This window comes from Panicum virgatum, chromosome 8N (genome assembly GCF_016808335.1).
Source record: "Panicum virgatum strain AP13 chromosome 8N, P.virgatum_v5, whole genome shotgun sequence".
Classification (NCBI taxonomy): Eukaryota; Viridiplantae; Streptophyta; class Magnoliopsida; order Poales; family Poaceae; genus Panicum; species Panicum virgatum.
The window spans coordinates 3,349,975-3,371,154 of NC_053152.1; the positions used below are offsets into that span (position 1 = coordinate 3,349,975).

General features: G+C 47.2%; 1 non-coding gene across 1 annotated transcript; it reads left to right on the plus strand.

Annotated features, from left to right (window-relative positions):
* The first annotated feature begins 17,050 nt into the window (after positions 1-17,050).
* On the plus strand, positions 17,051-17,157 carry LOC120686985. The gene has a single exon (XR_005680491.1). It is a non-coding gene; the product is annotated as a small nucleolar RNA R71 (small nucleolar RNA).
* Positions 17,158-21,180: the final 4,023 nt, after the last annotated feature.

Consider the following 21,180-nt stretch of genomic DNA (forward strand, 5'->3'; position numbering starts at 1 on the left):
AAAGTGTATCGTAAATTGTAGTGGCAACTTTTACTGAATTTATCAGCCGACTAATTTAGTAGGGGTAAGCCAGATAACGAGTAGGATAAATGGCCAGTTTATAACCGCTTGACACACATGAGATTCTATACCTTAGGTAGCAGCTGGGAGGACAACGAGCGAGTCAGGACTTCGGAAACACTTCTAAACTACTGAGTTAGCCTCACTAGAACTAACTTGAGTTACACTAGTACGGGTGAGAAAACCTGTAAGACTAACTCCGACAAGGCAAGAAAGAGAACTTAAACTGGACTAAAGGTAAAACATACTCCCGCAGACAAGTACTAGTACTTGGAAAGATAATACTTGCGGAAAGTAAAGCTGACTCGAGTAAATAAAGAAGATTACATATATTAAAATAATCAAAGGAAAAGATACAAGAGCTTATACCGAGCTCCGATGACGACTCTGGATCCCCGAGACAAGCTCGACTCGACTCTAACTTCCAACTACTAACCTACTCTAGACTTGAGAAGAGAGAATTGCTCCTTTGAGTGTGTGTTTACAAGTGAGGATGGGGGGCCTATTTATAGCTGCTCAAGGTCAGTAATCAGGTATCCGCTGCAAGATTACGCTGCCCTGACTTGGCTTGAACTTCACACGAAAGGAGAGCTTCAGTGGCTGACTTGTGGGGCCGGGCAGCCTGGCCTAGGCCGACCGGCCGGCTTGGCCCTGCTGCCACTTGTCCATTGACTTCGCATGGATAGCTCTTGATCACTCCAGGAGGTCGGTAAGTTGGGTAGTTTCCTCGGATGCTCATATCTTAGGCCGGGCAGCCCGGAGTGGGCCGGGCAGCCTGCCTCTAGAGCCTCTCAGCCCTCTGTTTTGCCGACATTGCACATCAATGCTCCACATTGCCTCTGCACTGGGTGGTTTCCCTATTTGACGTTCTTGACACTAGCACGTGGGTCTTTGGTTTGAACCTTGTGCTTTCCGGGTCCACCGACAGGATATGAGATGTTCGCCTTGTTCTGGAACCTTATGAACGTGTCACATTGCTCCAATAAAAGTATTAGACCCATGTATGTGGAGGTGTCAGGCCGGTCGGCACGGAATGTGCCGGGCGGCCGGGATTTTCTTTGATTTCGACCATCTTTGGACAGTGAATTCCTGCAAGCACAACTCATCCAAAACTTGTGGAACTTATTAAAATTAAATAAAATATGCATGGAATATGGTGCAAAATTTGATTTATTCCCGAGAAGTTGACGGTGAAAAATGTGAAATAATGGCCGTCAACACCCCCCCAAAGCTTAAACTTTTGCTCGTCCTCGAGCAAAGCTTAATACTGAGGCTCGGTGGATCAGGAGTTGCGTCGATGTTTGCCCTCTGCAGGTACCCTGTGCAAAGCATATTACTCTATCCGTATGTACGTCGAGTAAGTTGGCTCATACCTATTTGTTTTGAATGATGGGGCGTCTTTCACATTTCATCCCTTGCCTTGAGCGGTTGGAGGACTGAACAACCTTCACCGGAATATTTTCCTATTTTTCTGTTCAGGTTCATTCTCGGAATATTTCTCAAGTATGCATATGATTAAGGTTCCCTGAAGGTGCTCTCAATCGCTCAAGGTGTATGATCCTCACCAAGGTCGAAACTTGACCAACTTCTTCCTATTCTAAGGCTGATATCTGGAGTTTTAGGTAGGAAGAGAGTGACATACCTTGATTACCTGTATTGCCGAGCCAAAGAGTGGTTCGCAAGAGGTAGGTACTTGATCAAATTCCAATCTTATGGAATCGCAAATGTCCAGGGGAGAGGGAGAAATGGACTCACACTTTTGGAAATATTTGTCGGTCATTTTGTTGAACTCCTCTTTTGAACTATTTTTGCTAAGGATCATGGGCACTTCTTTTCATCATTCTCTCTTCGCTTTTTTTTAGAAGATTACTCCATGTCCTCCCTGAATTGAATATTTTCATAGGGATATTTGGAAGAATTTTGACCCTTTTATTTTGAATGAATAGGAATACAGTAGAGATTTTGGGCTGGAGTTTGTTGGCACCCCTTAGCCTAACGAATTACTCCGCAAGCACATAGAGACCGATTGTAACTTTCACCAGGGAGTATATCTGGGATATCGAATCCAAGGAACGGTAAAGCTTCGACCAGACTTAAAGATCGTCAACCGGACACAACCAGAGAGAAGAAGATAACGGGAAGAGGGCCTAACTCCAGATAACCTACTACTCTGACTAGCTAACGAGCTAACTACTGACTTGATCTGCTTCGGCGGCTGGAAGAGGAAGGACTTCAGAAAGGGATGAGAGGAGAATCCAATGGCAACCTACACTACTGCTATGAAAACACCCGAACGTGGTGGACTACAAAGGACGTATAGGGCTGTCACCACCTACCGACTACCACAACGGTTCCGTGGGGTGGAACACAACCTAAGGTAGCTACCAAGCATGGGCACCACGCCCACAGCCCTCAAGCTACTTGCTCCTACCGTGTACTTAGATAGAAAGCAACCTCAAATAAGTAGAACTTGCTACTTACACAAACTCAGGATCCCGCAGATCAAAGTAAGTACTTAACAAGTAACTAAGACATAAAGTAAAGCTAGCTAGAAACTGAAGTTGAGACAAGGAACTTACTCAAATAAATTCCTCCGAGGCGGATACAAAGTGGAGTAAGACCGAGAGAACTCGAGTCCGCTCCTTTCAGCTCGGCTTTCACCAGAGCACTCACATCACTCTCTTCCTACTCAACACAAGTGTACAAGAGACTCCGAGGTCGGTACTGGGCCGAGCATCAGTTGTACGCAGGTAAGACGGTTACGCTTGTCTTCCACGCCAAGATGGAGCTTCAGAGGCCGCCAAGTGGGGCCGGCCGGTCTCCCCTAGGCCGGCCGGCCTGGGGATGTGGCCGCGTGGCCACCGCCTTTGCAGGGCCGCTCTGGATCTTCTCTGGAGGTCAGTAACGGTTGCGTAGCTCTAACGGCGATAGTTGGAAGCCGGCCAGCCTCTCCTAGGATGGCCGGCCTGGCTCTAACTCGGCTCAGGCTCGTGTTGCACCGACTTGATGATCACTTGGCCCATGTTGCTTCTCAAGTTGAATTGGGCTCTGATTCTTTTGGTTATCACTGGATTTGGGCTCAACCTGACTTGGTTCAGGCCTTTCAGTCTTGACTTGTGAAATTTGCAGAACCCATCTTGGTATGACCTGACCCTAGGCTCCAGTGGCTCCCCTCGAAGATTTATGGCAAAATGTGGCAGGGGTAGGCCGGCCGGCCTAGCCTAGGCCGGCCGGCCTGGGGTTTGCCCCAATTCGGCCCTAATTTGTAGATGTTGATCCTAACTTTAAATAAGCATCAAAACTTATGGAACTTGTTGATGTTAGTAATAATCATAGTAATATAGTTCCAAATGCATGAAATCCGAAGAAATATTGGCGGTAAAAATCATCGAAATCGACTGCCAACACACCCCCACACCTAGGCTTTGCTCGTCCCGAGCAAAAGGGGTTGATAAAGATTCCTGAGGATCAAGCAAAGTCTGGTGTTCACAAACGCTAGTATGCATAAGAATTATTTCAGAGCTTTCCTTTCATACCTTGGATTCCGGGTTGGCTAACACCTTCATGTTCACCTATTGATCTCTAGATTAAAATCAATAAAGATAATGACTAGCCCTGCCTCGTAGTACTTGGAAGGTTTTTGTTTTTAAATAAACCCAAGGCATACTCTTTTTGCTCAAGTCACTCATTCACTCAATTTTGTTCATACTTCACTAATGCTTCCAAAATTTGTTTTGCCAGAGAGTATGTGGAGCTAAGTGAAGGATGTTGCATATCCATAACATTTGTATTGCAAGATCAAACCTGGTGTCTCTCCTAGGAATCTAGATGCTCATCTCATGGGTCAAGTGCAAGTGATAGACGAAGATATATTCCATGGTGGTTTGGTGCATAGCATTACACACCTCCCCCCCCTTTTTTTTGAGACAAGGCATGAATTTTGTTCATCCTTTTCGTTCTTTTCAGGGGGGTGTAGCACCATTTGGCAACCACATTTCATGAATTCGAGTTGATGGACGTGTACGTGAATGATCCCATTGAGATGAATCAATCTAAACTCCTTTGGAGGCACCAAACTTGAGCAAGCTCACAATGCATAGGATAGCTATGTGTCCGGTTTTTTGGAATGGGTACTGGTAAAATTGATCATAGAGTTTTGCCTGGTTTTGTATTTTCAAATTAAAAACTTCCAAGACCTTGAGGCAAGAGCTAACATAACTCCATGTCATTATATCATAGAAAGCAATAAGCAAACAATCAAGTGATCCTAGACATGAGTTCCAAAGGCATTTCGGTACTTGCATAAGAAATAAATCCTTGCACATAAGAAGTCATTTCATTGAATTATTTTATTTGATTTTAGTTAGCAAGATTTTGAATGAAATTGAACAAAACCAGGAAGGAAAAAGGGAATAGAGGTTGCAAACCGTGAGTACGCGAAGGGGGCTAGAGGATGGCCGACAGGTGGGGCCGGCCGTCCTAGGAGAGGCCGGCCGGCCTGGGCCTGTGGCAACCCTCAGTGACCCTTTCAGCACAAGCTCAGGCTCAGTTTATTCTTCTCCAATGAGTGTATTTTCATGATTTCTCCGAAAATCTCAGGCCGACCGGCCTGGTTTAAGCCGCCCGGCTTGCTTTTTGTCTGGATTTCATCCGAATTTTCCTGACATCTTGTGTTCACCTTCCTCGTTTGATTTTGCTGTGCAATAGTGAACCGTGAGAGCAGGAGGGTGTGGCTGGCACACACATGTGCACCACCCACATAAACACTAAGAGGAAGAAACTTGAGACTTTATTTTATTCAAAAAGGAAATGGGGTGGAACTGATTACAAATTAAACAAATAAAGGAAATGAATGCACCCAAACTAAAACTAACCTAAACCTAAACCTACTTGGGATCCGGGGATCTACAGAGATCCTCATTGCTGATCTTAGAGCAGACCGCCTTGCGAAGGGTATCTACCCTATCCCCCAACTCCATCCTATCTATCTCCGTCTCTGCTACGCGCTCATCCATGTTGTTGAGGCGTAGCCGGAGGGCAGCAAGCTGCTCACGGAGTGAAGCAACGTCGTTGGGCTCCTCCTCCTCCTCCTTGTCGTCATCGGAGTCGGTGTAGGAGTGGACCTCGATCGGTCCACGGATCGGTGGCGGCCGGATGTGGCGACGCACCGAACTCGGCGGGAGATCCATGCTGGTACGATCTAGCGGGGGAGTGAGCACCTTCCCCCTGCCGACATTTGCCCCAGTTACGCGGTGGCGTGGGGGCTAGGGCTAGTGGGAGTGTACTCCGGAGAGTATGTGGATAGGTCCTGCTGCACCATCTGTAGTGTAGCGACCTGTACGACACGTGCCCCACTCGATGACGTTCCCGCGTGCTTCGTCATGACCTTCGTAGGGGAAAGAACCCCTGTGGTAGGTCGTGTCGGACTGTGTGTGCGGGAGAGCACGAGGGCCTTCGACACCGGGCCCTGGACTGAGCTCTCCATCGAAACGGGGGTAACAGACGGCCTCGGGTACGCTGCTTGATGAGGCCCTGGTTTGGTTTGATTTGGAGGGTGCTTTGGGAGTGGGTGTGTCCATGGCCTCGGATCTGGGAGTTTTGGGTGAAGTTTGCGAGGCCATGGTGGTGATCTTGGAGAAAGGAATGGAGTTCGGGATGAAATCTGGTGGATGGCTCTGAACTGAGGAAGAGAGGGGAGCCTTTTGGTTTAAATCACCACATCGAGCTCCGAACACCAAGGATCAGAGAGTTTGAACCTCAGGAAACGTTGCATGAAAGGATGAGGCCGAACGGCCGGCCTGGGGTAGGCCGGCCGGCCCCACCTTGTTAGGTGTGGGTCCCGGGCTTCTGGAGGCTTCTCTAATCCCTTTCCTTTCTCGGGTATGTAGGTGGTTTTGTCCAGAAATGGAATGAAAGAAATAGAAAGAGAAATCTATCCTAAGATAAGGCACGTTTTAGGTACGGCGATGACCGTAGATGATTATTCTATCTCGGTAAGCTCGTAGACATCTACTTCTTCGAGCTCAGGAATTTCGGGCTCGAGGAATATTTTCAATCTCTGGCCATTGGCCTTGAAAACATTCCCATCATCGTCCTGGAGGGTTATGGCGCCGTGGTCAGCGACGTTCAACACTAAGAAGGGGCCTTCCCATTTGCTTCTAAGTTTACCATGACTAAACAGGCGAACGCAGAAGTTGAAAAGGAGTACCTTGTCTCCCGCCCTGAACTGTTTGATCTTGATACGCTTATCATGCCATCTTTTTGTTCGCTCTTTGTAGAGTTTAGAGCTATGGTAGGCCTTCTCCCTCCATTCATCCAATTCGGCCAATTGGATTTGTCACTTGATTCTGGCTGATTGGAGATCCATGTTCCACCTCTTAATAGCCCAATGGGACTTATATTCGAGTTCGACTGGCAAATGGCAAGTCTTGCCATAGACTAGTTGATATGGTGTCATGCAGATCGGCGTTTTGTAAGCCGTTCTATAAGCCCATAGTGCCTCGTGTAGTTTGCTTTTCCAACCCTTCCCCATGGCATTGACTGTCTTCTGCAAGATGTTCTTGATTTGCTTATTAGACGTCTCTACCTGATCACTTGTTTGGGGATGGTATGGTGTTGCAACCCAGTGGTCTACTCCTAGCTCGCTGAGGCACTTCCTGAAGGTTCTGTCGATGAAGTGTGAGCCTCCATCGCTGATCACGACTCTTGGAACTCCAAAATGAGGAAATATAATTTCCTGAAACATTTTCCTGGAGCTCCTTGAGTCGGCCACAACACAAGGAAGTGCTTCGACCCATTTGGACACGTAGTGCACAGCCACCAAGATGTATTCGCATTGCTCCGACATTGGGAAAGGACCCATGAAGTCAACTCCCCAGACATTGAAGATATCCACCTGAAGATTGCTCTTCAGGGGCATTGCGTCTCGGGAATTGATATTCTAGTGTTTTTGGCATCTTGGGCAACGCTGCACGAATTTCTTTGCGTCTCCATACATATTTGGCCAAAAGAATCCGCTTTGCCAAACTTTTGCATGGGTGCGGAAAGCTCTGTAATGTTCTCCATAGGGTGAGGAGTGACAACGCTCTAGGATCTTGCTGGTCTCACATAATGGGATACAGTGGCGGAGTAAACCGTCTGCGCAGACTTTGAATAGATATGGGTCATCCCATAAATGGAATCTACTGAGGTGAATCAATTTCTTCTTATCTTCTCCCGGAGGTATATATCCAGTCACCATAAAGTTCACTAAGTTTGCGTACCATGGGCTGGATGAGGTGACCTTTAGGAGAGTATCATATCGCAAGTAATCATTGATCGGAAGATCCGATCCTTGTATTTGCATCCTTGAGAGATGGTCTGCCACACAATTATCTGCTCCTTTCTTGTCTCTTATTTCCAGATCAAATTTTTGTAGGAGCAGAATCCAGCGGATAAGTCATGGCTTGGCGTCCTTCTTGGTTAGAAGGTACTTTAGCGCTGCGTGGTCCATGTACACAATCACCTTAGCACCGATCAAGTAGGACCTGAACTTGTCCATGGTGAATACTACCACCAGGAGTTCCTTTTCCATCGTGGCGTAGTTGAGTTGGGGTCCGATCAATGTCTTACTTGTGTAGGATATAGCATAGTGTTGCTTATATCTACATTGACTGAGCACTGCGCCTATGGCATAGTCGCTTGCATTGCACATGATCTCGAAAGAAAGTTTCCAATTGGGAGGCTGGATAATGGGTGCGGATATGAGTGTCTTCTTGAGGGTTTAGAAGGCCACGAGGCATTCCTCGTCAAAGTTGAATGGAGCGTCTTTTGCCAGCAGGTTGGTCAAGGGTCTGGCTATACGGGAGAAGTCCTTAATGAACCTCTTGTAGAAGCCAGCATGACCCAAGAAACTCCTGACTCCCTTGACATTAGTCGGGGGTGGCAACTGTTCAATGACATCGATCTTGGCTCGATCCACTTCTATTTCTCGTTCAGACACTCTATGTCCGAGAATAATTCCCTCTCTGACCATAAAGTGACACTTTTCCCAGTTAAGAACTAGGTGTGTCTCTTGGCACCTCTTGAGAACCTTTTCCAAGTTCTCGAGGCATTGAGCGAAGTCTTTGCCATAGACGGAAAAGTCCTCCATGAACACTTCCATGATGTGCTCAATTAGGTCCGAGAAGATTGCCATCATGCACCTTTGGAATGATGCTGGTGCGTTGCATAGACCGAAAGACATTCGCCGATAGGCGAACGTACCATAGGGGCAGGTGAAGGTAGTCTTGCTCTGGTCATCGGGATGGATAGGAATATGATGATAACCAGAGTATCCGTCGAGGTAGCAAAAGTACGAGTGCTTTGCCAACCATTCAAGCATCTCGTCGATGAAGGAAAGTGGGAAGTGATCTTTCCGGGTTTCCTTGTTGAGCATCTAGTAATCGATACACATTCTCCATCCGGTCACTGTCCGTTGAGGTATGAGCTCGTTCCTCTCATTGCGGACTACCATCATGCCTCCCTTCTTTGGGACTACATGGACTGGGCTGACCCACTCGCTATCTTGCACGGGGTATATGATGCCCGCGTGCAGCAACTTGAGTACCTCTTTCTTGACTACCTCCCTCATCGCATCATTAAGCCGCTGTTGATGTTCTCGTGACGGCTTATGTTCTGTCTATATTGGAATGCGATGGGTGCAAAGATTGGGGCTGATCCCCGTCAAGTTTTGGAGGGAGTATCCTATGACGGACCGATACTTCTCTAAGACTGCAACGAGCCGCCGAGTTTCACTCCCTGTCAGCTTGTCATTGATGACAACTGGCGTGGTTCTGTTGTCGTGGAGGAATGCATACTTCAGACCAGGAGGCAGCGACTTCAGCTCAGGTAGAGGAGGTTGCGGAATCTCCTCTCCGTCAAGCGTACTTTTGCCGGCCGGATCTGTTTCCTGGGCGAAGTGTGAGACATCTTCCTCAAGAATGGGCTGAGTTAGCTCTTCTTGGCTGATGTTCACTGCATCCTCCAATGGGTCTTGCTCCGGCCTAGCTTCAGCAATGGTGTTGCATGAGCGAACTAAGCTGACCGGGACTTTCTCCTTGCCAACCTTGACCTCGAGCGTAGCTCGGTCTCCATTTGGGTTGACAAGGGGCTCTATTCGCTGACCAATCAAGGCAAACTCTTCACCTTCCAGGATATCGAAGATGTGGAAGTCCAGGAAGACCTTATTACGTCCCATCTTTAGGGACATAGCATGTTGAATTCCCTTACTTTCCATGATTTGGCCGTCGATCCACTTCAGGTGCTTACAAGAGGAGGTCAGGGACTCAGATGCAATGCGATCTGCCAAGGTTTTGGACATCACGTTCACCCCGACCTTCGGGTCGTAAAAAGTTTCTTGTGGTTCAGCATCCCCAATAGTGCAGAGAAGCACTCTAGGATTATAGTAGATCTGAATGATGCTACTGCTGGCCTCGGCTTCCTTCTGTCCATTCCTTACTTATAATCGCAGAAAGACCCTCTATCTGTGATGAAACTTTGGGAATGAACGCCTCAGATCTTGAGCAAATGCACTTGTGTTCCTTTGGCATGCTTGCCGCATTACCGAGTTCCAAATACTCTTCCTCTGTGAAGAGGTTGAGTACGAACATAGGCATATCCTCGATGAAGGGCTCATGATCTGGGGACTTTGGTGGTTCGGTTATTTCCTCTATGTATGGTGGAGGTGGAGAGGATGTGGCTGAGAGGATTTGAAGTTGCTGTGTCTCGCTGGGTTGTTCTAAAGTCTCTGGTGGATCGTCATAGATACCGGTGTACTCAATACTGTTCAGAACCTTCTCTAGGAGAGTTCTGACCTCAACCACTGTCTTGTACATGACGGATCCCTTGGAAGCCACATTCATGAAATGTGCGTTTTCCGGTTTAAGGCCATAGAAGAAATGTTGCATAAGTATTTCCTCCGGCATCTGATGTGGTGGCCTGGAGTCTACTAAATGCATGAATCTAGCCCAGGCTACTCCAAGTGATTCATCGCCTTGCTCGAATGATAGGAGCTGTTTCCGATGGGGAATCACTTTGGAGATAGGATAGAAGAACAAGCAAAATTCATCCTTTAGTTGTATCCAATCTCCTCCGACTCTCCTTGCCATCCGGTTGTACCAGAACTTGGCTTCCCCCATCAAAGAGAACGGGAATACCTTCCACCATAAGGTGTTTTGGGACATATCGGGTATAATTAGAAGAGAGCAATTCTCTTCGAAGATTTGCAAGTGAGCATAAGGACACTCATCCTTCTTTCCTGAGAAGGACTGTGTGGAAACCATGGCTATGAGACTGGGATGGATCTCGTAACCATCGGATAGTATGGGGTGGCAAGATGGTGGCGGTTCCAAATACCCGCGAGATGGAACTGCCAGATAACTAGGAGAATACTCCATATGGATGGATGGAAAGTCGTACGGCTTATTAGCTCTAAGCCTAGTGTTGCTACCGTTCCACGGCTACGGCGCCAGAAAGCTTGTTGGCACCCCTTAGCCTAACAAATTATTCCGCAAGCACACAAAGACCGATTGTAGCTTTCACCAGACTTAAAGATCGTCAACCGGACATAACCAGCGAGAAGAAGATAATGGAAAGAGGGCCTAACTCCAGATAACCTACTACTCTGACTAGCTAACAAGCTAACTACTGACTTGATCTGCTTCGGCGGCTAGAAGAGGAAGGACTTCAGAAAGGGATGAGAGGGGAGTCCAACGGCAACCTGCACTACTGCTATGAAAACACCCGAATGTGTTGGACTACAAAGGACGGATAGGGCTGTCACCACCTATCGACTACGACAACGGTTCCGTGGGGTGGAACACAATCTAAGGTAGCTACCAAGCCTGGGCACCACGCCCACAGCCCTCGAGCTACTTGCTCCTACCGTGTACTTAGATAGAAAGCAACCTCAAATAAGTAGAACTTGCTACTTACGTAGACTCAGGATCCCGCAGATCAAAGTAAGTACTTAACAAGTAACTAAGACAGAAAGTAAAGCTAGCGAGAAACTGAAGTTGAGACAAGGAACTTACTCAAATAAATTCCTCCGAGGTGGATACAAAGTTGAGTAAGACCGAGAGAACTCGAGTCCACTCCTTTCAGCTCGGCTTTCACCAGAGCACTCACATCACTCTCTTCCTACTCAACACAAGTGTACAAGAGACTCTCTTCTCTATGGAATGGTGTGTGTTACAAGAGGGGTATGGTGCTCTATTTATACTACTCCGAGGTTGGTACTGGGCTGAGCGTCAGTTGTACGCAGGTAAGACGGTTACGCTTGTCTTCCATGCCAAGATGGAGCTTCAGAGGCCGCCAAGTGGGGCCGGCCGGCCTCCCCTAGGCCTATTGGCCTGGGGATGTAGCCGCGTGGCCACCACCTTTTGCAGGGACGCTCTGAATCTTCTTTGGAGGTCGGTAACTGTTGCGTAGCTCTAACGGCGACAGTTAGAGGCCGGCCGGCCTCTCCTAGGCTGGCTGGCCTGGCTCTGACTCGGCTCAGGCTTGTGTTGCACCGACTTGATGATCACTTGGCCCATGTTGCTTCTCAAGTTGAATTGGGCTCTGATTCTTCGGGTTATCACTGGATTTGGGCTCAACCTGACTTGGTTTAGGCCTTTCGGTCTTGACTTGTGAAATTTGCAGAACCCATCTTGGTATGACCTGACCCTGGGCTCCAGTGGCTCCCCTCGAAGTTTTATGGCAAAATGTGGCAGGGGTAGGCCGGCCGGCCTGGGGTTTGCCCCAATTCGGCCCTAATTTGCAGATGTTGATCCTAACTTCAAATAAGCATCAAACTTATGGAACTTGTTAATATTAGTAAAAATCATAGTAATATAGTTCCAAATGCATGAAATCCGAAGAAATGATGGTGGTATAAATCATCGAAATCGACAGCCAACAAAGTTGTGGTGGAATTGTCTGGTGAAAGTGGACGACAACACCCGGAGTACGTAATTGTCATATCAGACATTTTGAGGCTAGCAAAGAAATGGGTACGTGAAGGAGAAAGACTAGCAGATGACAAGTACCTTTCCTCAAGCGAACTCACCATTCAACAAAACTCAAAGTAAATCGAGATAGCCTATGGTAGCTCATGTATGACATAACATTATGGCTCTGGATGGGATATGTAAACCAACAGGGAAACCTTTTACCATGTTTCAATTTTATTTTGAGAAATTCCCTTACTGAGGTATACAGTTTTAGTTCCAATGTAGGCCATCTCGAATCCCACAACAACTTAGACTTGCAAATCATGTTAATGCTCCCACGCAAATAGATTTATAATGTGTCTATTATGTGCCAGCTAGCTCTAGTACTAGATGAGTAAAATGCTATAAACGGGGCACATGCAAAGCTCAAACAGAGCATATTCGTCATTTCCATGATAAGAGTTTGCACGGATTTCCACACATTTATTCTAAGCATGGTAATTCTCTCTCTCTCTCTCTCTCTCTCTTTAGATACTAAGATTATGACAAGCTGATCGAGCGGGTATGACGACTTACCTGACGATCTCTCCCCCAAGCTTCAACGAAGCTCAGGGCTACTGGTCTGGATGTGGCAGGGGGGGTAGTACGTACCGTGGTGCCAATCATAGGACATGGAGGATAACATCCCCCAACTCTCCTAAGTGAGACTGGTGTTGTGATCGAGGCTGTGCCCCAACTCCTCCTAACGTAACTCCATGGCACTAACTCGGGTAGTGAGATCCGACAGCCCCCGTGTGAGCGGGTTGTCGTACTCAAAGCGTGCTGACGCAGACGGACCGACCTGTGGGCCATGAGAGGTCCCCATACCCGAGGGTTAGTAAAACCCCTGGTTGTTCCCATACCCCATGCTACCCTCAGCCTGGTACGAGGTCTGGCCACCTTGGGTGTTATACCCGTAGACCTCCTCAAAGCTCATGTGAGTCGTATCTGGGTGAGGCTGTGCTGAGGCATCTGGCGTGGGTGCAGCGTGTGAAGGTCCGGCTACCTGAGAAGCTCCTAGTTGGCGAGCAGTTCTTGCCTGGCGGGACGGGCCTACCGTGAAGCTCCTAGCTGGCGAGCAGTTCTTGCCTGGCGGGACGTGCCTGCCTTATGGGAAACTCCTGCTTGCCATGATGTGCCACCCTTGGCCAACTGTGCGTCACGTCGAGTTCTACCATGTGTCATAGGACCAACTGTGTTGTGGCGTGCTGGCTCCTTCTTTTCCATTTGGAGGGTCAGACGTTTCACGGAGTAGAGCGAGAGTTTCGGGCATGGCAGCTCGAACTCATTCTCATACCCCGGATAGCACATGACCACTAAGTTCCCGGGACCTTCACGCATCATGTGTGCGTGAACAAAGTGGTCCAGACCGATGAAGGTTCGGTACTCATCCGTCGTGGGCAGATATGTGACTTGTGCATTCTCCAAAACACCGACAAACCGCGCAATGCGGGTAACCAGTTGAGGTTATGTCGATGGAAGATTTGCACGTGATCATTTTCTGCCAGTGTGCGACCATGCCCATGATAGGTGAGTATCGAATCATCTTTGCCATAGCGAACAGGCACATGAGCTCCGAGAAGCTGCGCAGTCTGAGTTCTGATCGGGAAAAGACTACCATAGCAAGGTACTTAGCTACAACTCTCAGAGTTGGATTATGGATGGAAACTATGCTGTTTTTACTACTCACTGGTTCATCTGAGATTTCATTCCACCAAACACTACTGTCATAGTCAAGTTCATCTACTAATGCATTGGCTTCTAAGATGCATTTCTTACTGAAGCCTAGTGCATTACTAAAGTCTCTGGTTGGCATCTCAAAGAACTCGTTGAAAAAGCGAAAGTGAATTTTAGTCTCTTTTCCAACGGTTTCAACATGCAGTGTTGATAAAAATTCCATGGTGAGAAGGTGCGAACCTAGTTCGGTGATGTCGGCAAAGCGCGACTATCCCACAGACGTGAATGCACGGTTCATGTCCTGGCGGGAGTCCCATCATCATGAGGAATTCTGTATCGAACCGCTTGGCGTGGCCGTATGACTGCTTCTTCAACAGTTCGAGGGCATCTGGCTCATAATCAGTCCGAACAACGATCTGATCGACCGAAGTCAGAACTCAGATTTTGAGACGGTGCCTTGGGATGCTGGAGAGGCAGGGGCTTCCTCCGCTTCTTCCTGGGATCGTGACGGTCGGTGGACATGTCATCCCGAGAGCCTGATGACGCTCGCGAACTCCGGGATCGGGATGATGCGCTCAGCTTCTTCACCTTGCCCTTGATATTCCCCAGAGCGACATGACTCCTGCAAAAGATTAATACCAAGAAAATACAGGGAAAAATATCAGAAGGATCAGTGGTTAGTCGTTCTTGTGGGGGTTAATCCACCACAACATTCATAGTTCAGAGCTTGTTTTATTCAATGGGAAATATTTTTGTGATTTTCATTTTAAGAGAGAGTTACTACTATATTTTTGTGGGGTTAGCACTTGAGTTTCTCATAAGAGCTTCATTAAGCAAGAAAACTCAGAGGGAGGAAGAGATAAAGTGTGCTCGGGAGAGTGACCTGCGTACTCAGAGCGGTGGTGTGACGAATGACAACGGCGTGGTGGCCTTTTATAGAGGCACGCAAGGATAGGGCCGGCCGGCCTGTAGGGTGCCGGGCGGCACGTCCCGCGGACATGCTTCGTCCACGTTGTCGCCCTAGTGCTAGACCTGCAGGTATGAGTGCTCTTATTGTTGATGATGCGATTTTCGTGGAGGTGGGCAGGCTGGCCGGCTTTCATCACGGCCACTCGCCCCTGCACCACTCCATTCCTTGTCTCCCCTTTTGCTTTGCTTCGTGCACACTCCGAGCACCACATTCCAGCTGCCCCCTGACCACACTTTGGCCGTTTATATATACATATATATACATATATATATCTACATATATATATATATATATCTACATATATATATATATGCAATAATAATTGATGCAGAACAAAAATTTAAATTTTGGTTTAAACAAATCTAAACACGCCATGACTTTGAAAAGAAAGATTATGCAAGAAATTTAAACTATCCTATATGCAAATGCAAGGATGGATACGTACCATGGTTCTCATGGCGATAGCTCAGATTTTAAGTCTGGAGTGGGACTCTCCATACCTTGGGTTCGGTTGTCGTCGCCGGATGGAGTTCCAGACGAAGACACTATTCTCCGCCATTCCTTCTTGGTGATGGGTTTTGTTTTGATCGGTTTCGCCTCTGATTCCTCAAATTCTCTACGAAGGATTCGTCGTCTTGCATTTCTGTAGTTATGCACTCTGATCTCCTTATCGATTCTTAGTCGTTCCAAGAGCTCCACAAGGATATCGATTGTGGGGGTTGATGGCTTCTCTTGCTCTTTCTCGGATTTCTTCCGGTTGGGAGTTGTGACCTGGGAACATTGTTCGACCTTTGGTCTGAAGGCGAACCTCTCTGTTTGCCCATTGATATTGAGCTGGATCTCTCCGGCTCCAACATCAATGTGTGCATTTGCAGTACTCAAGAACGGCCTTCCCAAGATGAGAGGCGTCTTGGCGTCGACTTTCATGTCGAGGATGACGAAATCAACAAAAATAAAGAAGTTCCGGATTTTAACCAGAACGTTCTCTGCAATTCCAGCGGGGTAACGGACCGTTTGGTCCGCTAGCTGCAAGCACATGGCAGTAGGGGCAAGCTCATGATAATTTAGTTTATCGTAAACTACCTTAGGCATGACGCTGACGCTTGCTCCCAGATCGCAAAGAGCGTGTGAAAAGTGTTGGTTCCCGATTGAACATGTGACTGTGGGGCATCCTAGATCTTTCTTCTTCTCCAGGAGAGGATCGAGTATAACTGCGCTACACTCCTCTGTGAGTTGCATGACCTCGGTGGTGGGCAGGTTTCTCTTGTTACTAAGTATATCCTTGATATACTTAGCATAGGTCGGGACTTGCATAGCGTCAAGAAGCGGTATGTTGACATACAACCTCTTTATTACCTCGACGAACTTGCCGAATTGCTCGTCAGCCACCGGCTTCCTGATCCGTTCCGGAAATGGTAAGGCAGTAGTGTCATGAAACTCCCGTGAAGTTCTAGGGGGTTCCATGGTTTCCTTCTGGGCAGCAGTTGTGTTGGACTCTTCGGCCTCCTCCTGATCTTCATTTGCTGCAGAGGTATTACTGGCAGGTACGGCTTTCCGCCGAGATCCCGCATCCTTAGGATATGGTGGTTCCTGTGTGGACTTACCTGTCCGCGTAGTCACCACACTAACATTCTCCTTCGGAGAAACTTCTGGTTGCCGAGGAAGTTTTACCGAGTTATTGTTAGGGCAAGATGAGGCTAGTTGAGCAACCTGAGTTTCTATCATTTTATTGAAGCTCAACTGGTTTTTAATAACAGAATTTATACCCTCTAGTTGTCCAGCTAGAGATCCCAAGATTTTATCACTAGCAAGGAATTTCTTACTAATGTTATCATTAATTTACTTCTGGCCAAAAACTAGGTCCTTTAAAGAAGGCTGAAAATTGTTATTAAAGTTCATACCTTGCTGCTGACCGAAGGGGAGGTTGGGCTTGGAATTCCAACCCTGCTGAGGACGGAAGCCAGAGTTGTTGGAGTTGTTCGCTCCAACGAAGTAAGCTTCCTCCTGAGTGATAGGGCAAGAGTTGCTCGTGTGTCCAGTTTCTCCACAAGTCTCGCATGTCATGCGAGAATCCATAACCTGGTTGGCCTCCTGGTGCGGAGACTCCAGCTTCTTCATGAGAAGGTCCATATTGGCAGCAAGCATATCGACACTGCCGATATGATGGATCCCGTTGCGGGGCTGTTGCTGCCTTTCACCTTTCCAACTCAGGTTGGAAGCAATCTTCTCTGCTAGCACTTTCGCTGCGTTGAGACTGAGCGAAAGGAAGGAACCACCTAATGCAGCATCGATGTGGTTCTGGGATGGTGTATTCAGGCAATTGAAGAAACTCTGAATGATCAGCCATTCCTCCATGCCGTGGTGGGGGCATACTGCGATGTACTCCTGGAATCTCTCCCAAGCTTCCGGAATGGCTTCATCCGGGAGCTGCTGAAATCTAGAGATTTTACCTCAGAGAACATTGGTTTTGCCCACCAGAAAATATTTCGTCAGGAATGCATTTGAGCAAGCTTCCCATGTGGTGAAGTCTGCTTTGTTGGTGTAGAACCACGTCTTCGCCTTGCCTAGCAAGGAGAACGGAAACAGCCGAAGACGGACATTATCCATCATGGTACCTCTGGGGTTGATAGTACTGCTCACTTCTAGAAAATTCTGAAGGTGAGCGTTGGCATCTTCTGATGCCTTGCCACAGAATGGACTCGCTTGAGCCATGTTCACCAGTCCCGATTTGAGCTCAAAGCCATCATTGCCTTGGTCATTGTTCAGTCCAATAGGGATGTGGCTGCTGGACGGGGCCAAGTACTGCCTGAGAGTCTTGGCCATGGGTGGTGCTGAGATGGACAAACGAGGGTTCCAAGTGGGTTTCTTCTGGGTGGGACGACGCGGTGACTCACAATTCGCCCAATTCTCTGCGGATTCGGATCGAATTTGGATGGTAGATCAAAACCGGTCATGCACTACTCTGCATCGAATAAACGAGAGAGAGAGAGAGAGCAATTGTAAGCCCGCTAAAACTAGCGGTGATAAAATAGTAAAGTTGTTCACTCAATTATACGATAACTTTAGCCAATTGCTTCCCTGGCAACGGCGTCAGAAATGCTTGTTGGTGTCTCTTATGCTCAACCTGAATAGGTATTCTACAAGCGCACAGAATTCACCGGTGTAGCACTTCACCACGGAGTATTCTGGGGTATCGTGAAATCCTCAGGGAAGCACTATGGTAAAGTGTATCGTAAATTGTAGTGGCAACCTTTACTGAATTTATCAGCCAACTAATTCAGCAGGGGTAAGCCAGATAATGGGTAGGATAAATGGGCAGTTTATGACCGCTTGACACACAGGAGATTCTATACCTTAGAGAGGTAGCAGCTGGGAGGACAACGAACGAGAAAGGACTCCTGAAACACTTCTAAACTACTGAGCTAGCCTCAATAGAACTAATCTAAGCTTCTATCTTGATGTCGGAATCTGGAACTTACTTCAGCGGCCTAAGAGAAGGGCTCAGACAGGGGTGAGAAGGGAGCCCAACGTTCCTTCGGCAACTACTGCTATGAAAGCACCCGAATGTGGTGGACTACTAGGGACGGACAAGGCTGTCACCACTTGCCGCCTACCACAGCAGTGCCATGGGGTGGAACACACTTCCTAGCTAGCACTGAGTCAGACACCACGTCTGCTCTCGGTACTAGGATTTCTCTTGAGGCCTTCTAGAGAAATCCCCCTCAACCTAGTGAACTAACTTGAGTTACACTAGTACGGGCGAGAAAACCTGTAAGACTAACTCCGACATGGCAAGAAAGAGAACTTAAACTGGACTAGAGGTGAAACTTACTCCCTCAAACAAGTACTAGTACTTGGAAAGATAAATACTTGCGGAAAGTAAAGCTGACTCGAGTAAATAAAGAAGATTACTTATATTAAAATAATCAAAGGAAAAGATACAAGAGCTTATACTGAGCTCTGATGACGACTCCGGATCCCTGAGACAAGCTCTACTCGACTCTAACTCCCAAATACTAACTTACTCTAGACTTGAGAAGAGAGAATTGCTCCTTTGAGTGTGTGTTTACAAGTGAGGATGGGGGGCCTATTTATAGCTGCTCAAGGTCGGTAATCAGGTATCCGTTGTAAGATTACGCTACCCCTGACTTGGCTTGAACTTCACGCGAAAGGAGAGCTCCAGTGGCTGACTTGTGGGGCTAGGCGGCCTGGCCTAGGCCGGCCGGCCTAGCCCTGCTGCCACTTGTCCACCGACTTCGTATTGATGGCTCCTGATCACTCCAGGAGGTCGGTAAGTTGGGTAGTTTCCTCGGATGCTCGAATCTTATGCCGGGCGGCCCGGAGTGGGCCGAGCGGCCTGCCTCCGAAGACTCTCAGCCCTCCATTTCACCGACATTGCACATCAACGCTCCATATTGCCTCTAGACTGGGTGGTTTCTCCATTTGACGTTCTTGGCACTGGCATGTGGGTCTTTGGTTTGAACCTTGTGCCTTCCGGGTCCACCGATAGAATATGAGATGTTCGCCTTGTTCTGGAACCTTATGAACGTGTCAAATTGCTCCAGTAAAAGTATTGGACCCATGTATGTGGAGGTGTCAGGCCGGTCAGCACGGAATGTGCCGAGCGGCCGGGATTTTCTCTGATTTTGACCATCTTTGGACAGTGGATTCCTGCAAGCACAACTCATCCAAAACTTGTGGAACTTATTAGAATTAAATAAAATATGCATGGAACATGGTGCAAAACTCGATTTATTCCCGAGAAGTTGACGGTCAAAAATGTGAATTAATGGCTGTCAACACTCTACATGTCTGAAGACTTTCACCTGAGGGCGTCAAGACTACTCAAGCAGGAGCACCATGCAGCCTCGGTGCAACTCAAAAAGTACTCAGAAGGCTTATTCTGCGTGAAGATCAGGAACTACTAGACGATGACTTTAGAAGTACTCGAAGACTTGCGACTACTCGGCTATAAAGAGCTCGGGGGCTTGTCAGACCCGGGGCCACGGGGTACGTGACGTGGCGCGTATCAGTACTGTGTATGGGACGGGGTATGTCTCATACCCTTGCGTCATGTAACTAGTAATGTAACCTTAGAACTAGTAAGAATGAATAGGAATCACCCGAGTAGTACTCGGGATAAGTTCCTAGGCTTGTACCGATTTAGGGTTCCTATGTAACCTTGCTCCCCGAGTCTATATAAGGGTGAGCAGGGACCCTCCAATGTGTCTACGCACATCGTAACCATCTGATGCAACACAAACCATCTAACAGGATGTAGGGTATTACGCTATTTGCGGCCTGGACCTATCTAACCCTTGTGTTGATTGCACCATCGTGTTATTGATCTTGGCGACTTCCCACGATCATCCCTCTACCTAAGGGTATCCCTATGTAGATGTGATGGTAAAACACCGACAGTACCCATGTCCCATTTGTAAGAATGGGTAACATTTTGGTCCGCTCTAAAAAAATTCGGGGCATTGCTACAAATCGTTTTTGTAGTAGTGGAGTAAAAAAGGAAAGTAAATGTCAATGCACCTGGGAACAGGAAAACCTCAAGCAATTAAGTGTGCATGCACTTGGAAAAGGAAAAAAAACAATTAAATGTGCATGCTTCTTGAAAAGAAGAAAAATGAGGCAATTAAACGTGCATGCAATTGAAACTTGTCTAAAAGCCACAGATGTATTCTTCAGAGACAAATTGAAAATGCTAGAAATATACTTATTTTAGGAAGGGTGGAGTGACGACAATACATTTTATTGTACCTCTCACCTTAATTTTTTTATCCCAAAGTTGAAATGAACCTATATTTAGGATTGCAGCTCTGAGCTTGGGACGTATTTGTGTGTAATAACATACAACTATATGCATAGTTTCATACCGAGGCTGGAATATTGAAATTTATTCGCTTTTCTAAAAAGGATTGCAGCTCGGAGTAGTACTTCAGGTGGTGTAATGAAAGCCACGCGATCGTAATGAATTCGCCACCATGACTGAGCTGCCTCGCATGGGAATCTCGGCTGGAGTGCTCCGCGACATATATCATCATCTCCACCCACACCTGGAAGATCATTTCCATCCCTTCAACTGTATCGAGGGTGTTCCGGAGGCTTTCATAGATCCATATCGCATCATAAACAACCTTCGCATACCCAAGATTTTCTTCTCTACCACCCTGAACAAAGGAAATATGTTTTTCATGGTCCTTGCGACGTATTAATTATAAGACAAGTTTTGTAACAAAAGTTTGTGTCAGAAGTTATAAGGTTCACTACTAGAAAAGAGCCTATCAACACCAGTTGGTAAAGCTCTTAGACATTAGTTCTTCAACCGGTACTATGAGATGTAGACTAGAAGTCTTAATCTTTGTCACCGGGTAAAACACCCGGTACCAAAGCTCCTATTTTTAACCCTTAGGTATATCTTCAACCCTCTGTGGTTCAAAATTTTGTACCAATTTTACACAATAAGATCTGACT